The 12858-nt window shown below is 44.9% G+C and overlaps 1 protein-coding gene and 1 pseudogene across 1 annotated transcript in view; both read left to right on the top strand.

Annotated features, from left to right (window-relative positions):
- The window catches only part of LOC107523368 (zinc finger protein 709-like), a 486341-nt gene that overhangs the window by 68970 nt on the left and 404513 nt on the right, over positions 1-12858 (top strand). The window lies entirely within an intron of this gene.
- On the top strand, positions 299-4065 carry LOC103125915 (heterogeneous nuclear ribonucleoprotein A1-like; annotated as a pseudogene).

Raw genomic sequence — 12858 nt, 5'->3', positions numbered from 1 at the left:
CGCTGCACAGGATTCTGCAGTGCGACCCGCTCCAGCAGGCCAGTCCCGCCCGGCCGCAGACACGCAGCTGGCGGCCACCTGCAGCCGCACAACCGCGCAGGCGCCGCGCGCACTCGGGAACCGCAGACCGGCGCCTGCGCAGACGCGCCGGTCCGCCCGCGGCCAAGGCCAGAGGCCGCCGCGCTCAGCGCCGCTCCCCGCCGCGGGTCCGCGCCCCCGGTCGCCCGCTGGAGCCCGGCCGGAGACTGCCCGGGATACCCTGCGCCCGCCCCAGCGGCTCACGCCGCGCCGTCGCGGGCCCCGAACCTCCCCGCAGCTCCGCGGTCCCCAAAGCGGAACGAGGGGAAGGAGGACGCAGACCAGCAGGGAGGCGGCGCAGAAAGGCCAGAGGCGAGGCTGGCGCACCTCCCTGAGACACGCAGAGCCCCAGGTCTTTAAGGCCGGGTCACGCCGAGGCCTCGACTGGCTCCCGCTATCACCCGAGACCCACAGGGTGCGACTAACCTGACTCCGCTGTGCAACCGACTATGCACAGCCGAACTCCCAGCTACAGCAACTTGAACCTGCCGCCTAGCCCGCGTGTGCAGGACCTCGCTGGCGCCGCTTGGCCTGACGGGAGCTGTAGTCCACCTCCTCGCCATCTGCCACGGGAGAAGAGGCGTGCGAACTACAGGTCCCAGCAGCCCATGCGGCTGGCCTAAGTTGTCCCAAGGCCAGCGCTGCCTCTCTAGCCTGGTGGTTCCGTCTTGGCTTGTGGTTTTTTTAAGGAACCGCAAACTCTAGATAATGAATTAGTGAGCTCTTCTGTCCGGATGGTGACTTAATGAGATCAATCTAAACTGTTTGCTTTTTTATTGATTTGATTTGATTTGTATTTATTTTGGATCGAGAAAGAGAAATTGAGAGTGGGGACCGGGTGATGGCGCACCTGGTTGAGCACACATCTTACAGGCATGGGACTTAAATTATTTTCATTTATTTTTTTAATAGAGACGACCAGAAATCAAGAGAAAGGGGAGACAGGGAGGGAGAGAGACAGATACCTGCAACCCTGCTGCACCACTTGCAAAGCTTTCTCCCTGCAGATGGAGCCCGGGAGCTCAGCACTGGGTCCTTGCACTGTGACGTGAGCGCTCAGCTAGGTGCACCACCACTCAGCCCGCTTTTTTAAATTTCTTACCAGAGCACCACTCAGCTCTAATTATGCTGGTGCAAAGGCTTAAACCTGAAATTTGTAGATTAAGTCACGAGAGTTTCTTTGTATAAATAACCATTATGGTTTCTACGCTGCCCATTGTATTTATATATTTCTTTGTTTCCTTGTTTTAATATAACACTGCTCAACTTTGGCTTCTGGTGGTACAGGGTATTGGACCTGGCACTTGCATAACCATTATGCTATCTATCTCCCCCGCCCCCACTAATAGCCGTCTTAAATGGCAGAGCGTGGTGTATGGAAGTAACAAACTTGTTAAAGAAAACTCTTAAAGCCCGAGACATCATGGTTTGAGGGTCAATCACTGGCACCACTGGAAGTGAAAACCAATAAGTGCCCCTATGAAAAGAAGAAAAAGAAAGAAAGTGTTATGAAGGGGGCAGTGGAGGAGCAGAAATGTCTTAATGCCAATCATCTATGCTGACCCTGCCCACCCACCCCTGGGGCAGCTCCACACCTTCTGGGTGGAGTCCATTGGCTCACATATCTAGAGGTGTGTAAATAGCTGCTCACTGTGGAGAGCCGCTGGTTTGTCCCCCAGAATCGTTAGAAGCACTTCTCCAGGACTTCCATGTCTAACAGGCTCTGAGGAGAGCCTGTGAGCTGCTCTGCACTGGCAGCCCCAGGTAAGCAGGGCCCTCTGACAACAACGTGGGCTTGGGGAGGGAGGAGGATGTCTAAATTTTGACATCCTGAGATTGCTGATATATGCATTCCTGGAGAGAGGAAAGCTGGTATCCAAAGGTTCAATCCCCCACACCATCATAAGCCAGAGCTGAACAGTGTTCTGGTTAAAAAAAAAAAAAAAAAAAAAAGATAAAAACTGGTTTGGGAGGTGGCACAGTGATAAAGCTTTGGACTCTCAAGCATAAGGTCATGAGTTCAATACCCGGCAGCACATGTGCCAGAGTGATGTCTGGTTCTTTCTCTCTCCTCCTGTATTTCTGATAAATAAATAAACTGAGCTACAGACGTCGGCTAGATTACTGCTTTCTGCCCATGGAAGTCGCCCAGTGAGTATTGTGAGCTTATCTCATTCAGTTGCCACCATGCTGAAATCTGAGTCTCCCAAGGAGTCAGAACAGCTGCAGAAGCTCTTCATCAGAGGCTTGAGCTTTTATTTATTTACATAATATTTATTTATTTTCCTTTTTGTTGCCCTTGTTTTATTGTTGTTCTTGATGTCATCATTGTTGGATTGGACAGAGAGAAATGGAGAGAGGAGGGGAAGACAGAGATGAGGAGAGAAAGATAGACACCTACAGATTTACTTCACTGCTTGTGAAGGGACTCCCCTGCAGGGGAGGGAGGGGAGGGAGCTTGAACTGGGATCCTTGCCAGTCCAGGCACTTTGCGCCACGTGAACTTAACCCGCTGAGCTACAGCCCGACTTCCAGGCTTGAGCTTTTCAACAGCCGATGAGTCTGTGAGCAGTGGGAAACTCTCACAGACTGCGTGGTTATGAGACTCAAACACCAGCACTCCAAAGGTTTCAGTTTTGTCCCATATGCCACCGAGTGCTGCCATGAATGCGAGGTCATACAGAGTGGATGGGAGAGTTCTGGAACAAGAGAGACGTCTCCAGAGAAGATTCTCTACTTCCTGGTGCCCACTTAACTGTGATAAACATTTTTGTGGGTGGCAAAAAGAAGACACTGAAGAACACCATCTAAGAGATTATTTTGAACACTATGGGGAAATTGAAGTTTTTGAAACTTCAATTTCATTTTATGACTGACTTTCAATTATGACTGACTGGGGCAGTGGCAAAAGGAGGCTTTGCTTTTGAAACCTTTGAAGACCATGATTCTGTCAACAAGACTGTCATTCAGAAATACCATACTGCGAATGGCCACAACTGTGAAGCAAGGAAAGCCTTATCACAGCAAGAGATAGCCAGAGCCTTGTATAGCCAAAGAGGATGAAATGGTTCTGGAAACTTTGGTGGTGGCCATGGAGATGGCTTTGGTGGCAATGACAACTTTGGTTGAGGAGGAGACGTTAGTGGTCAAGGCGGCTTTGGTGGCAGCTGAAGTGGTGCCTGATATGGTCACAGTGGGGATGGCTTCAATGGATTTGGCAATGATGGAAGTAATTTTCAAGGTGGCAGAAGCCACAATTATTTTTAGCAATTCAAATAACCACTTCTCAAATTTTGGACCTATGAGAGGAGGAAACTTTGGAGGCCAAAGTTCTGGCCCATGTGGAGGTGGCCAGTATTTCGCCAAACCACAAAACTAAGGTGGATATGGTGCCTCCAAGAGCAGAAGTAGCTATGGCATTGGCAGAAGGTTTTAATTGCCAGGAACCAAAGCTTAGCAGGAGAGTAGAGCCAGAGAAGTGACAGGGAAGCAATAGATTTGTGAACTCAGCCAAGCACAGTGGTGGCAGAGCCTAGATGCTACAAAGAAGACTTGTGCTAGACAACACTCTTGTGTATGTGAAAAAAAAAAAGCTTTAGAGGACTGTATTTGTGACTAATTGTATAACAGGTTATTTTAGTTTCTGTTTTGTGCAAAGTGCAAATCATTCCAACAACGGGTTTTAATGTATATATATATATTTTCCTCTTTTTTTTTATTGGGCAATTGTTTTACATTCAACAGTAAGTACAATAGTTTGTACATGCATAATATTCCCCAAGGTTTTAATGTATATATTTTTTTCACCCATCCTGGTGATTGCTAAATGTAATAGTCTAATCATGACGCTGAATAAATGTGTCTTTAAAAGAAACAAAACACTGTGCTACTGAATATAAATAAATATATGAACACTGGACACAGAGCTGGCTCACACAGGAGAGCATTTGCCTTACTGTATATGAGATTTCAGGTCTGAACACCCCACGAAAGCACCACAGGGAGGGAAAGTTCCACACGGGGTAGATCACTGTGGTGGAATCCCTCCTCTCTCGACCTCTCAGAAACATAAAACAATGAAGCTCTGACCTGTATGGTGGTGATGGCCAGTATTTGCCAAACTACAAAACCAAGGTGGATATGGTGGCTGCAAGAGCAGCAGTAACTATGGCAGTGGTAGAAAGTTTTAATTGCCAGGAACCAAAGCTTAGCAGGAGAGCAGAGCCAGAGAAGTGACAGGGAAGCAACAGGTTACAACAGATTTGTGAACTCAGCCAAGCACAGTGGTGGCAGGGTCTCGCTGTTACAGACTTGTGTTAGGCAATACTCTTGTGTATGGGAAAAAGAAAAATTTTGGAGGACTGTATTTGTGACTAATTGTATAACAGGTTTAGTTTCTGTTTTGTGGAAAGTGCAAACCATTCCAACAACGGGTTTAAATGTAGATTTTTTTCATCCATGCTGTTGATTGCTAAATGTAATAGTCTGATCATGATGCTAAATAAATGTGTCTTTAAAGAAAAACAAAACACTATGCTAGTGAATATAAATAAATATGTGCTGGGCTAGCTTCGCCAGAGAGAGAGGACCAGGAAATCATGGCGGAGCAGGAACACAATGCAATGCCTTTATTGATCAGACACAATGCATATATATATATATATATATCTTCTTTAACCGGAAGTGGCAAGTGGGAAAAGGAGATGACTAGGAAAGTGGGTGGAGAGAGGCAAAAGGCATGCTGGGAAGGTAAAAGCATCCTTAGCAACTGTTGTGATGGTTTTAACTGAATTAGCAATACCCTGAGGGGATAACATGTTGGGGTCTTTTAGGAAAAACAGTGATTATGTAAATAGACCATAGCATCAAGCAATGCAGCGGACCTTGTCGTTTTCGCCGGGCTGGCTTCACGGGTGGGAGACAGAGACGACCAGAGACTCATGGTTGAGCTGAGAATGCAGTTCAATCTTTATTCACGAGCGGGGATGAAGTCCAACAACCTAATCACAACCCAATTCTGTCCTGCCTCTCCTCCAGCGGAAGAGTCAGGAACCAAGGAGATACATACTATAGGGGGCAGGGAGAAGAAAGAAGCATGAACCAGTGATGACTAAACCAAATGTCCCAGAGGCAGGGGGGGAAGACCAAACCAATATCCCAGAGGCAGGGGGTGCCCAGCCAACAGTGGACATGCAAACAGAACACATAGCAAGCAACACAAGTGAACCCAATGTGATGATAAAATTAGAAGGCTTCACAAGCAGAATCCAGAAGCATGCCAACAGGACCTGGCATAATGACCAACAAATATGAACACTGGACACAGCTGTCTCACACAGGAGAGCATTTGCCTTACTGTATATAAGATTTCAGGTCTGAGCACACCACAGGAGCACCACAGGAAGGGAAAGTTCTACTTCGGGTGGAGCACTGTGGTGGAATCCCTCCTCTCTCGACCTCTCAGAATCATAAAACAATGAAAAAGTCAACACATGAGTCCTGGGATCAGGAAAGCCCCAATTTTCTGGAGACCCCTCCACCTGAAACTTAAAAAAAATTATTTATAAAAAAGAAACACTGAAAAAAACATAGGAAAAGCAACACCACACAGTTCCCATTCCTAGAACTCTGTATCCCATCCCCTCCTTTGACAGCTTCCCTATTCTTTATCCCTCTGGAAGTATGGACCCAGGGTCACTGTGGGATGCAGAAGGTGGAAGGTCTGGCTTCTGGAATTGCTTCCCCGTGAACATGGGCATTGACAGGTCGATCCATATTCCCAGCCTGTCTCTCTCTTTCCCTACTGGGGCAGGACTCTGGGGAGGTGGGGCTCCAGGAGATATTGGAGGGGTCCTCTGCCCAGGGAAACCAGTTGGCATTATGGTAGCATCTGGAACGTGGTGGCTGAAAAAAGAGTTGACATATAAATCCAAACAAATTGTTGACCAATTATGAACCTAAGGCTGGAATAGTGCATATGAAGATTTGGAGATCTCCATTTTGTAGATAGTAGGCCTATTTTTGTTATATTCCAAAGGGGCCATGATTGTACTAGGTGTTTTTTTTTTTTCTGATCCTGAACTCTGCTATGCAGGTGGACCCAAATTATTGTCTGGGGAGATGATGACATGGCTGGAAAAGGGGCTAGAAAGCTGGATCAGGGAAGAGAGTGGCTCCCAAATATGGGAAAGATGTATAAATGTTGTCGACTGTAAACCCCATCAATTTGAGCTGGGGTCCATATTCAAAACAATTTTGAAGTGAAACCAGGTGTCTGGGGCATGTTTGGGGTCAGTTAGTGTGGGGCTCTGTGTAAGCTTGATAGAGCTTCGGGAGAACTTCCCTCATCCTTGGATGGAGGTCTGAGAAGATACCCTCTTGTAAGTCTCTCTCAACCTAGGTGAGCAAAGGGGAAAAGCCGTCTCTCAGACTAAGTTCTTCCCTTCTTGACTCTCAAGCACACAGAAACCTCAAACTGCAGGCCACGTGGCCACCTACTTTAAGATTCACTCAAAGTTCACACATTCCACCTCACCTTTTGATCACAAAGGAAAAGCACATCCTGTCACACACTCCTAACACCAGACAAATGAGAAGCCCCCAAGACCTTATTTCCTGTAGCCCTTTTGATGTCTTTGAAGCCTTGTTCTTCCTTCTCTATCTCACCCCTATTCTTCTCTCAAATGCCTTTGGATAATTAAATGCCTGCAACAGGAGACTAATTGTATTGATCTTTATGTATCAATTCTTGTCATACCAACCCCTGCCATAGGGGCATGCTGACCTCTAAGAAACCTGTGAATTTTGATGTATGTGAAAACTGTTCTTTGTTTTGCCTTCTATATCAACCCAGCCCTCCCCCCAATAAACGAGTGTGTTCGTACCAGAATCCTCCCTGAGTTTCTTTCTTTTCATGCAGTCTCTTGAACTGGTGATGGAAATTCATAGTTTACCTTTCTAGCTGAGAGACCACCCACACAAGCTCCAACAAGTGAGTTAGCATAGCAGTTATAAAGTTCATGCTTGAATCTCAGTGTAACATGTTTCAGTCCTAAAAGCCACTATAACTCAGAACTCAGCATAGGTTTGGTAAAAAAACAAACAAAATACAAGATACTGGGTACTGTCCAGCAAACCATAACAAAGGGACTTTTCAAAGTTAACCCAATTAACAAATAATGTGATGATAATATTAACTATTGAGTGTCTTTTTGAACCCTAAGACAGCAGGAACCTCACATCTTCACTATAGAGCCCCTACTTCCCCCAGTCCTGGAACCCTTGGATAGGGCCCACTTTCCCGTATGCATCTCCCAATCCAAACCAAATAACATTGCATCTGCCGATCACAACCTAACCAAAGCAACGATTGCTACCTCAACATGCTTCACCTCAGAATGTATCCAGAGACTTCACGTGTGGAATGACAACCCTTCAGCTTCATTACTCGGGTGAGACCTTTCCTTTAATAGTACACTCTAATTTCATCTCAGGTAGTTCACTTTCTAACAAAGTCCCATAACCTAGATATACACCAGTTTCTGTGAGAGAGAGCTTATGTGCACACGTATCCATAAACTACTGCAAAATATATACCTGAAAGCAGGACTACACTAGAGTTTGCAGTGAGTACCTCCCTAACACTTCCTCTCCACTATTCCAAGCTTGGGATCCATGATTGCTCAACAAATTGTTTGGCTTCATATGTTAACTCTGTTTTCAATCACCAGGTTCCAGATGCCACCAGGATGCTGGCTAGGCTTCCCTGGATTGAAGACCCCACCAATGTGTCCTGGAGCTCAGCTTCCCCAGAGTCACACCCTACTAGGGAAAGAGAGAGGCAGACTGGGGGTATGGACCGACCAGTCAACGCCCATGTTCAGCGGGGAAGCAATTACAGAAGCCAGACCTTCTACCTTCTGCATCCCTCAACGACCCTGGGTCCATGCTCCCAGAGGGATAGAGAATGGGAAAGCTATCAGGGGAGGGGGTGGGTTATGGGGATTGGGTGTTGGGAATTGTGTGGAGTTGTACCCCTCCTACCTTATGCTTTTGTTCACTAATCCTTTCTTAAATAAAAAATTAAAAAAAAAAAAAAAAAAACACAGTGCAGGTAAATAGCTCTCCTAATGATTAGTCACAGTCTGTACTTTGCCCTAGTTGATCTACCCATTTCTTGACTGTTCCTGGGTTATAAATAGAGGCAGAGAAGGTGGTGACTAAGATCTGCCATGTGATCAAGCTTCTAGAGTTATTGGTGTGAAGCAACATGTTGGAGCCTTTTCTGTGGAGTCTCAGTGAGGGGTGCTTAATCATGGGGGAGATGAAGGAACTAAGAGAATAGAGCTTAGGGGTCTGTTCTCCTTGATGTCTACCACACCCAGCATTGCCTAGAGACAGGCTGGGTAGGTGGGGAGTCAGCCATGCCAGAGGAGATGGGCAGTGGGGAAGCCCAGTCAGTGGCTTCAGGTCAGTCAAATGAGAGGCAATTTGACTAGTTAATGGGGATGCTGGGAGGCTATTGAGAGGAGTGTTGATGACATTGAAGACACTTTCACTCTAAGAGAGAGGAGAGGGGCTGGGTGATAGCACAGTAGAGCAAAGAGTAAGGATCCTGGTTCCAGTCCCTGGCTCCCCACCTACAGGGGAGTCGCTGCACAGGTGGCAAGCAGGTCTGCAGGTGTCTTTCTTTCCCCTCTCTGTCTTCCCCTTCTCTCTCCATTTTTCTCTGTTCTATCCAAAATAATGACAGCACTAACAACAATAATTAACAACAAGGGCAACAAAAGGGAAAAAATGGCTTCCAGGAGCAGTGGATTCCTAGTGCAGTCACTGAGCCCCAACAATAACCCTGGAAGCAAAAAAAAAAAAAAAAAAAAAAAGAGAGAGGAGAATGGAGCTGTGTTCTGAGGAGGAAAAAGTTTTTGATAGTGTGTAGGGGAGCAATAATCATGGTTGTAGACCCTGAACCTTTGTTTTCATAAATAGGCCCCGATTGCCTGAACTTGCTTGGTCAACAACTGAACTCATCTTGACTGAGACTGAAGAGTAAGAGTAGGCTTATATGTCAAGTCAGTGACAATAAGTGTAGGCTTCTGATTACACAGCATTTCCATTTTATAAATAAAATTGAATTATAAAAAAATTGGGGCGGGGTAGATAGCATAATGGTTATGCAAAGAGATTCTCATACCTGAGGCTTCAAAATCCCAGGTTCAATCCCCTGAACCACCATAAGCCAGAGCTGAGCATTGCTCTGGTAATTTGTATCAGTAAATTCAAGAGGACTGAAATTATCCCAAGCATCTTCTCAGACCACAGTGGAATTAAACTAACACTTAGCAATCAACAAAAGATTAGTAACAGTCCCAAAATGTGGAAGCTCAACAGTACACTTCTTAACAACCTCTGGAGCAAAGAGGAAATAAAGGAAGAAATCAAAATGTTTCTAGAATTTAATGAAAATGAAGACACAAGCTATCAAAATATTTGAGACACAGCTAAGGCAGTCCTGAGAGGGAAGTTCATAGCTATACAAGCACACATTAGGAAACAAGAAAAATCACAAGTAAACAGCCTGATTGCACATCTTAAAGACCTCCAACCTCTGTAGAGAACAGTCTGGAGAACTCTCAGAAGGCTATAAATGGACCTACCCTATGATCCTGCAATTCCCCTCCTGGGGATATATCTTAAGGAACCCAATACATCCATCCAAAAATACCTGTGTACACATATGCTCTTAGCAGCACAATTTGTAATAGCCAAAACCTGGAGGCAACCCAGGTGTCCAACAACAGATGAGTGGCTGAGCAAGTTGTGGTCTATACACACAAGGGAATACTACTCTGCTATAAAAAATGGTGGATTTACCATTTTCACCCGATTTTGGATGGACCTTGACAAATTCATGTTAAGTGAAATAAGTCAGAAACAGAAGGATGAATATGGGATGATCTCACTCTCAGGCAGATGTTGAAAAACAAGATCAGAAAAGAAAACACAAGTAGAACCTGAAATGGAATTGACGTTATTGCACCAAAGTAAACTTGACAAATTGACTCTGGGGTGGTTGGGTGGAGAGAATACAGATCCAAGAAGGATGACAGAGGACCTGGTGGGGTTGTATTGTTATATGGGAAACTGGGGAATGTTATGCATGTACAAACTGTTGTATTTACTGTTGAATGTAAATTAATTCCCCAATAAAGAAATTTAGAAAAAAAGAAAAGAAATACAAGGGTGGAGGCGATAACAAAGTTTCTGCCTGAGGCTCTCCCGTTCCAGTTTCTATTCCCTGATACATCATAATTTAGGGATGAGCAGTGCCCTGACAGAAAGAGAGAGAAAGAAATACAGAAAGGAATATAATGGGCAAAACAGAAACAGTAAATTAAACATCTGTATATTAAAATACAATTTATTCAAGAGGAAAAAGAAACAGACTGATGTGGGGCAAGTTACTTACCCAAGAAACTGCCATTTATTCCTCTTCCACTGAATGTCTTTCAGGCCAGAACATTAAAGATAAACTACAGCAGTAGTTTGAGACTCTGTTTAAATATAGCAGCACAGTCTTTCCACTAGACAGTATGGTACCTATATGGAAAATACTGTAATGAATGAAAGGTACAATACCGTAGCTGCTCAATGTGAACAGAAGAGATTATAGAAACATTTATTGAGTTATCATGCCAATTAGGACTATTAGCCCACAAATTCGACTGACATCTCTTTCCAACTATTTGATTTTTCTTCAACAAAAGCATCCACAAGGGAGTCAGGCTGTAGTAGAGCAGGCTAAGCGCAGGTGGTGCAAAGCACAAAGACCGGCATAAGGATCCCGGTTTGAACCCTGGCTCCCCACCTGCAGGGGAGTCGCTTCACAGGCGGTGAAGCAGGTCTGCAGGTGTCTATCTTTCTCTCCTCCTCTCTGTCTTCCCCTCCTCTCTCCATTTCTCTCTGTCCTATCCAACAACAACAACAACAACAACAACAATAACTACAACAATAAAACAACAAGGGCAACAAAAGGGAAAAAATAAATAAAATAAGTATAAAAAAAAGCATCCACAAAAATCTTGTAAAATGAGAGTCACACGGTAGCACAGCGGCTTAAGTGCACATGGTGCAAAGCTCAGGGACCAGTGTAAGGATCCAGATTTGAGCCCCTGGCTCCCCACCTGCAGGGGAGTCACTTCACAGGTGGTGAAGCAACTCTGCAAGTGTCTATCTTTCTATGTTAGTGATTAAATGATATTTTACAAGAGTATACGATTTGGGGGCAATACTTTCATATGCACACATATGTTTATAAATCACCACACTCTGCACCAGTTTTGTTGTCCTCCATCTGAAAACCCCCATAGTTCTCACAGGAGGAGGACAACCAAAAAAACATGGCTGCCAGGTGCAGTGGATATGTACTATAGGCAACAATAGGTAAAAAAAAAAAAAAAAAAAAGGAAAGAGGGTGGAGAAGATAGCATAATGGTTTTGCAAATAAACTTCCAGAGCTGAGGCTTCAAAGTTCCATGTTCAGTCTCTCACACCACTACAAGCCAGAGCTGAGTACTTCTCTGGAAAAAAAATGTTTTAAACCAATGCAATTAAATAAAAAATATCTAAAAAACTTATAGTGCGGGAGTCGGGCTGTAGTGCAGCGGGTTAAGCGCAGGTGGCGCAAAGCACAAGGATAGGCATAAGGATCCTGGTTCGAACCCCGGCTCCCCACCTGCAGGGGAGTCGCTTCACAGGCGGTGAAGCAGGTCTGCAGGTGTCTATCTTTCTCTCCTCCTCTCTGTCTTCCCCTCCTCTCTCCATTTCTCTCTGTCCTATCCAACAATGACAACAACAATAATGACTACAACAATAAAACAACAAGGGCAACAAAAGGGAATAAATAAATAAAATAAATATAAAAAAATCTACTTAAAAAAACTTATAGTGCTCACAGTCATTGTTCTTACATTTAAATGCTAACTCTCCTTATACTTCTTCTGTAGAATTTGTACTTATTTGTACTACCTAGAGCACTAGGTGAAGTAAGTACAGTGAGGGCAGCACCAGATGGTTCCTGTTGGATGTAGAATAGAGGTGACTGGGAGTCGGGTGGTAGTGAAGCAGGTTAAGCCCATGTGGTGCAAAGTGCAAGGACTGACATAAGGATCCTGGTTCAAGCCCCCAGTTCCCCACCTACAGGGGAGTCATTTCACAAGCAGTGAAGCAGGTCAGCAGGCGTCTTTCTCTCCCCCTCTCTGTCTTCCCCATCTCTCTCCATTTCTCTCTGTCCTATCCAACAATGATGACATAAATAACAACAACAGTAATAACTACAACAATAAAAAAACAAGGACAACAAAAGTGAATAAGTAATAAATATTTTAGTGGGGGTTGTATTGTTAAATGGGAATCTGGGGAATGTTATGCATGTAAAAAAAAAAGAAGTAGAAACGCAAAGCAGAAATTGACTGAGTTTGGAGTATGGCACCAAAGTAAGAAAGCAGAAGTACACTAGAGTTTGCAGTGAGTACCTCCCTAATACTTCCTCTCCACTTTTCCAAGCTTTGGGTCCATGATTGCTCAACAATTTGTTTGGCTTTGTATGTTAACTCTCTTTTCAGTCACCAGGTTCCAGGTATCATCAGGATGCCGGCCAGACTTCCCTGGATTGAAGACCCCACCAATATGTCCTGGAGCTCAGCTTCCCCAGAGACCCACCCTACTAGGGAAAGAGAGAGGCAGACTGGGAGTATGGACCGACCAGTCAACTCCCATATT

The sequence above is a fragment of the Erinaceus europaeus genome, chromosome 13 (assembly GCF_950295315.1).
Source record: "Erinaceus europaeus chromosome 13, mEriEur2.1, whole genome shotgun sequence".
Taxonomy (NCBI): domain Eukaryota; kingdom Metazoa; phylum Chordata; class Mammalia; order Eulipotyphla; family Erinaceidae; genus Erinaceus; species Erinaceus europaeus.
Note: the sequence above shows the minus strand (reverse complement) of the source record. Positions and strands in the feature narration are given on the sequence as shown.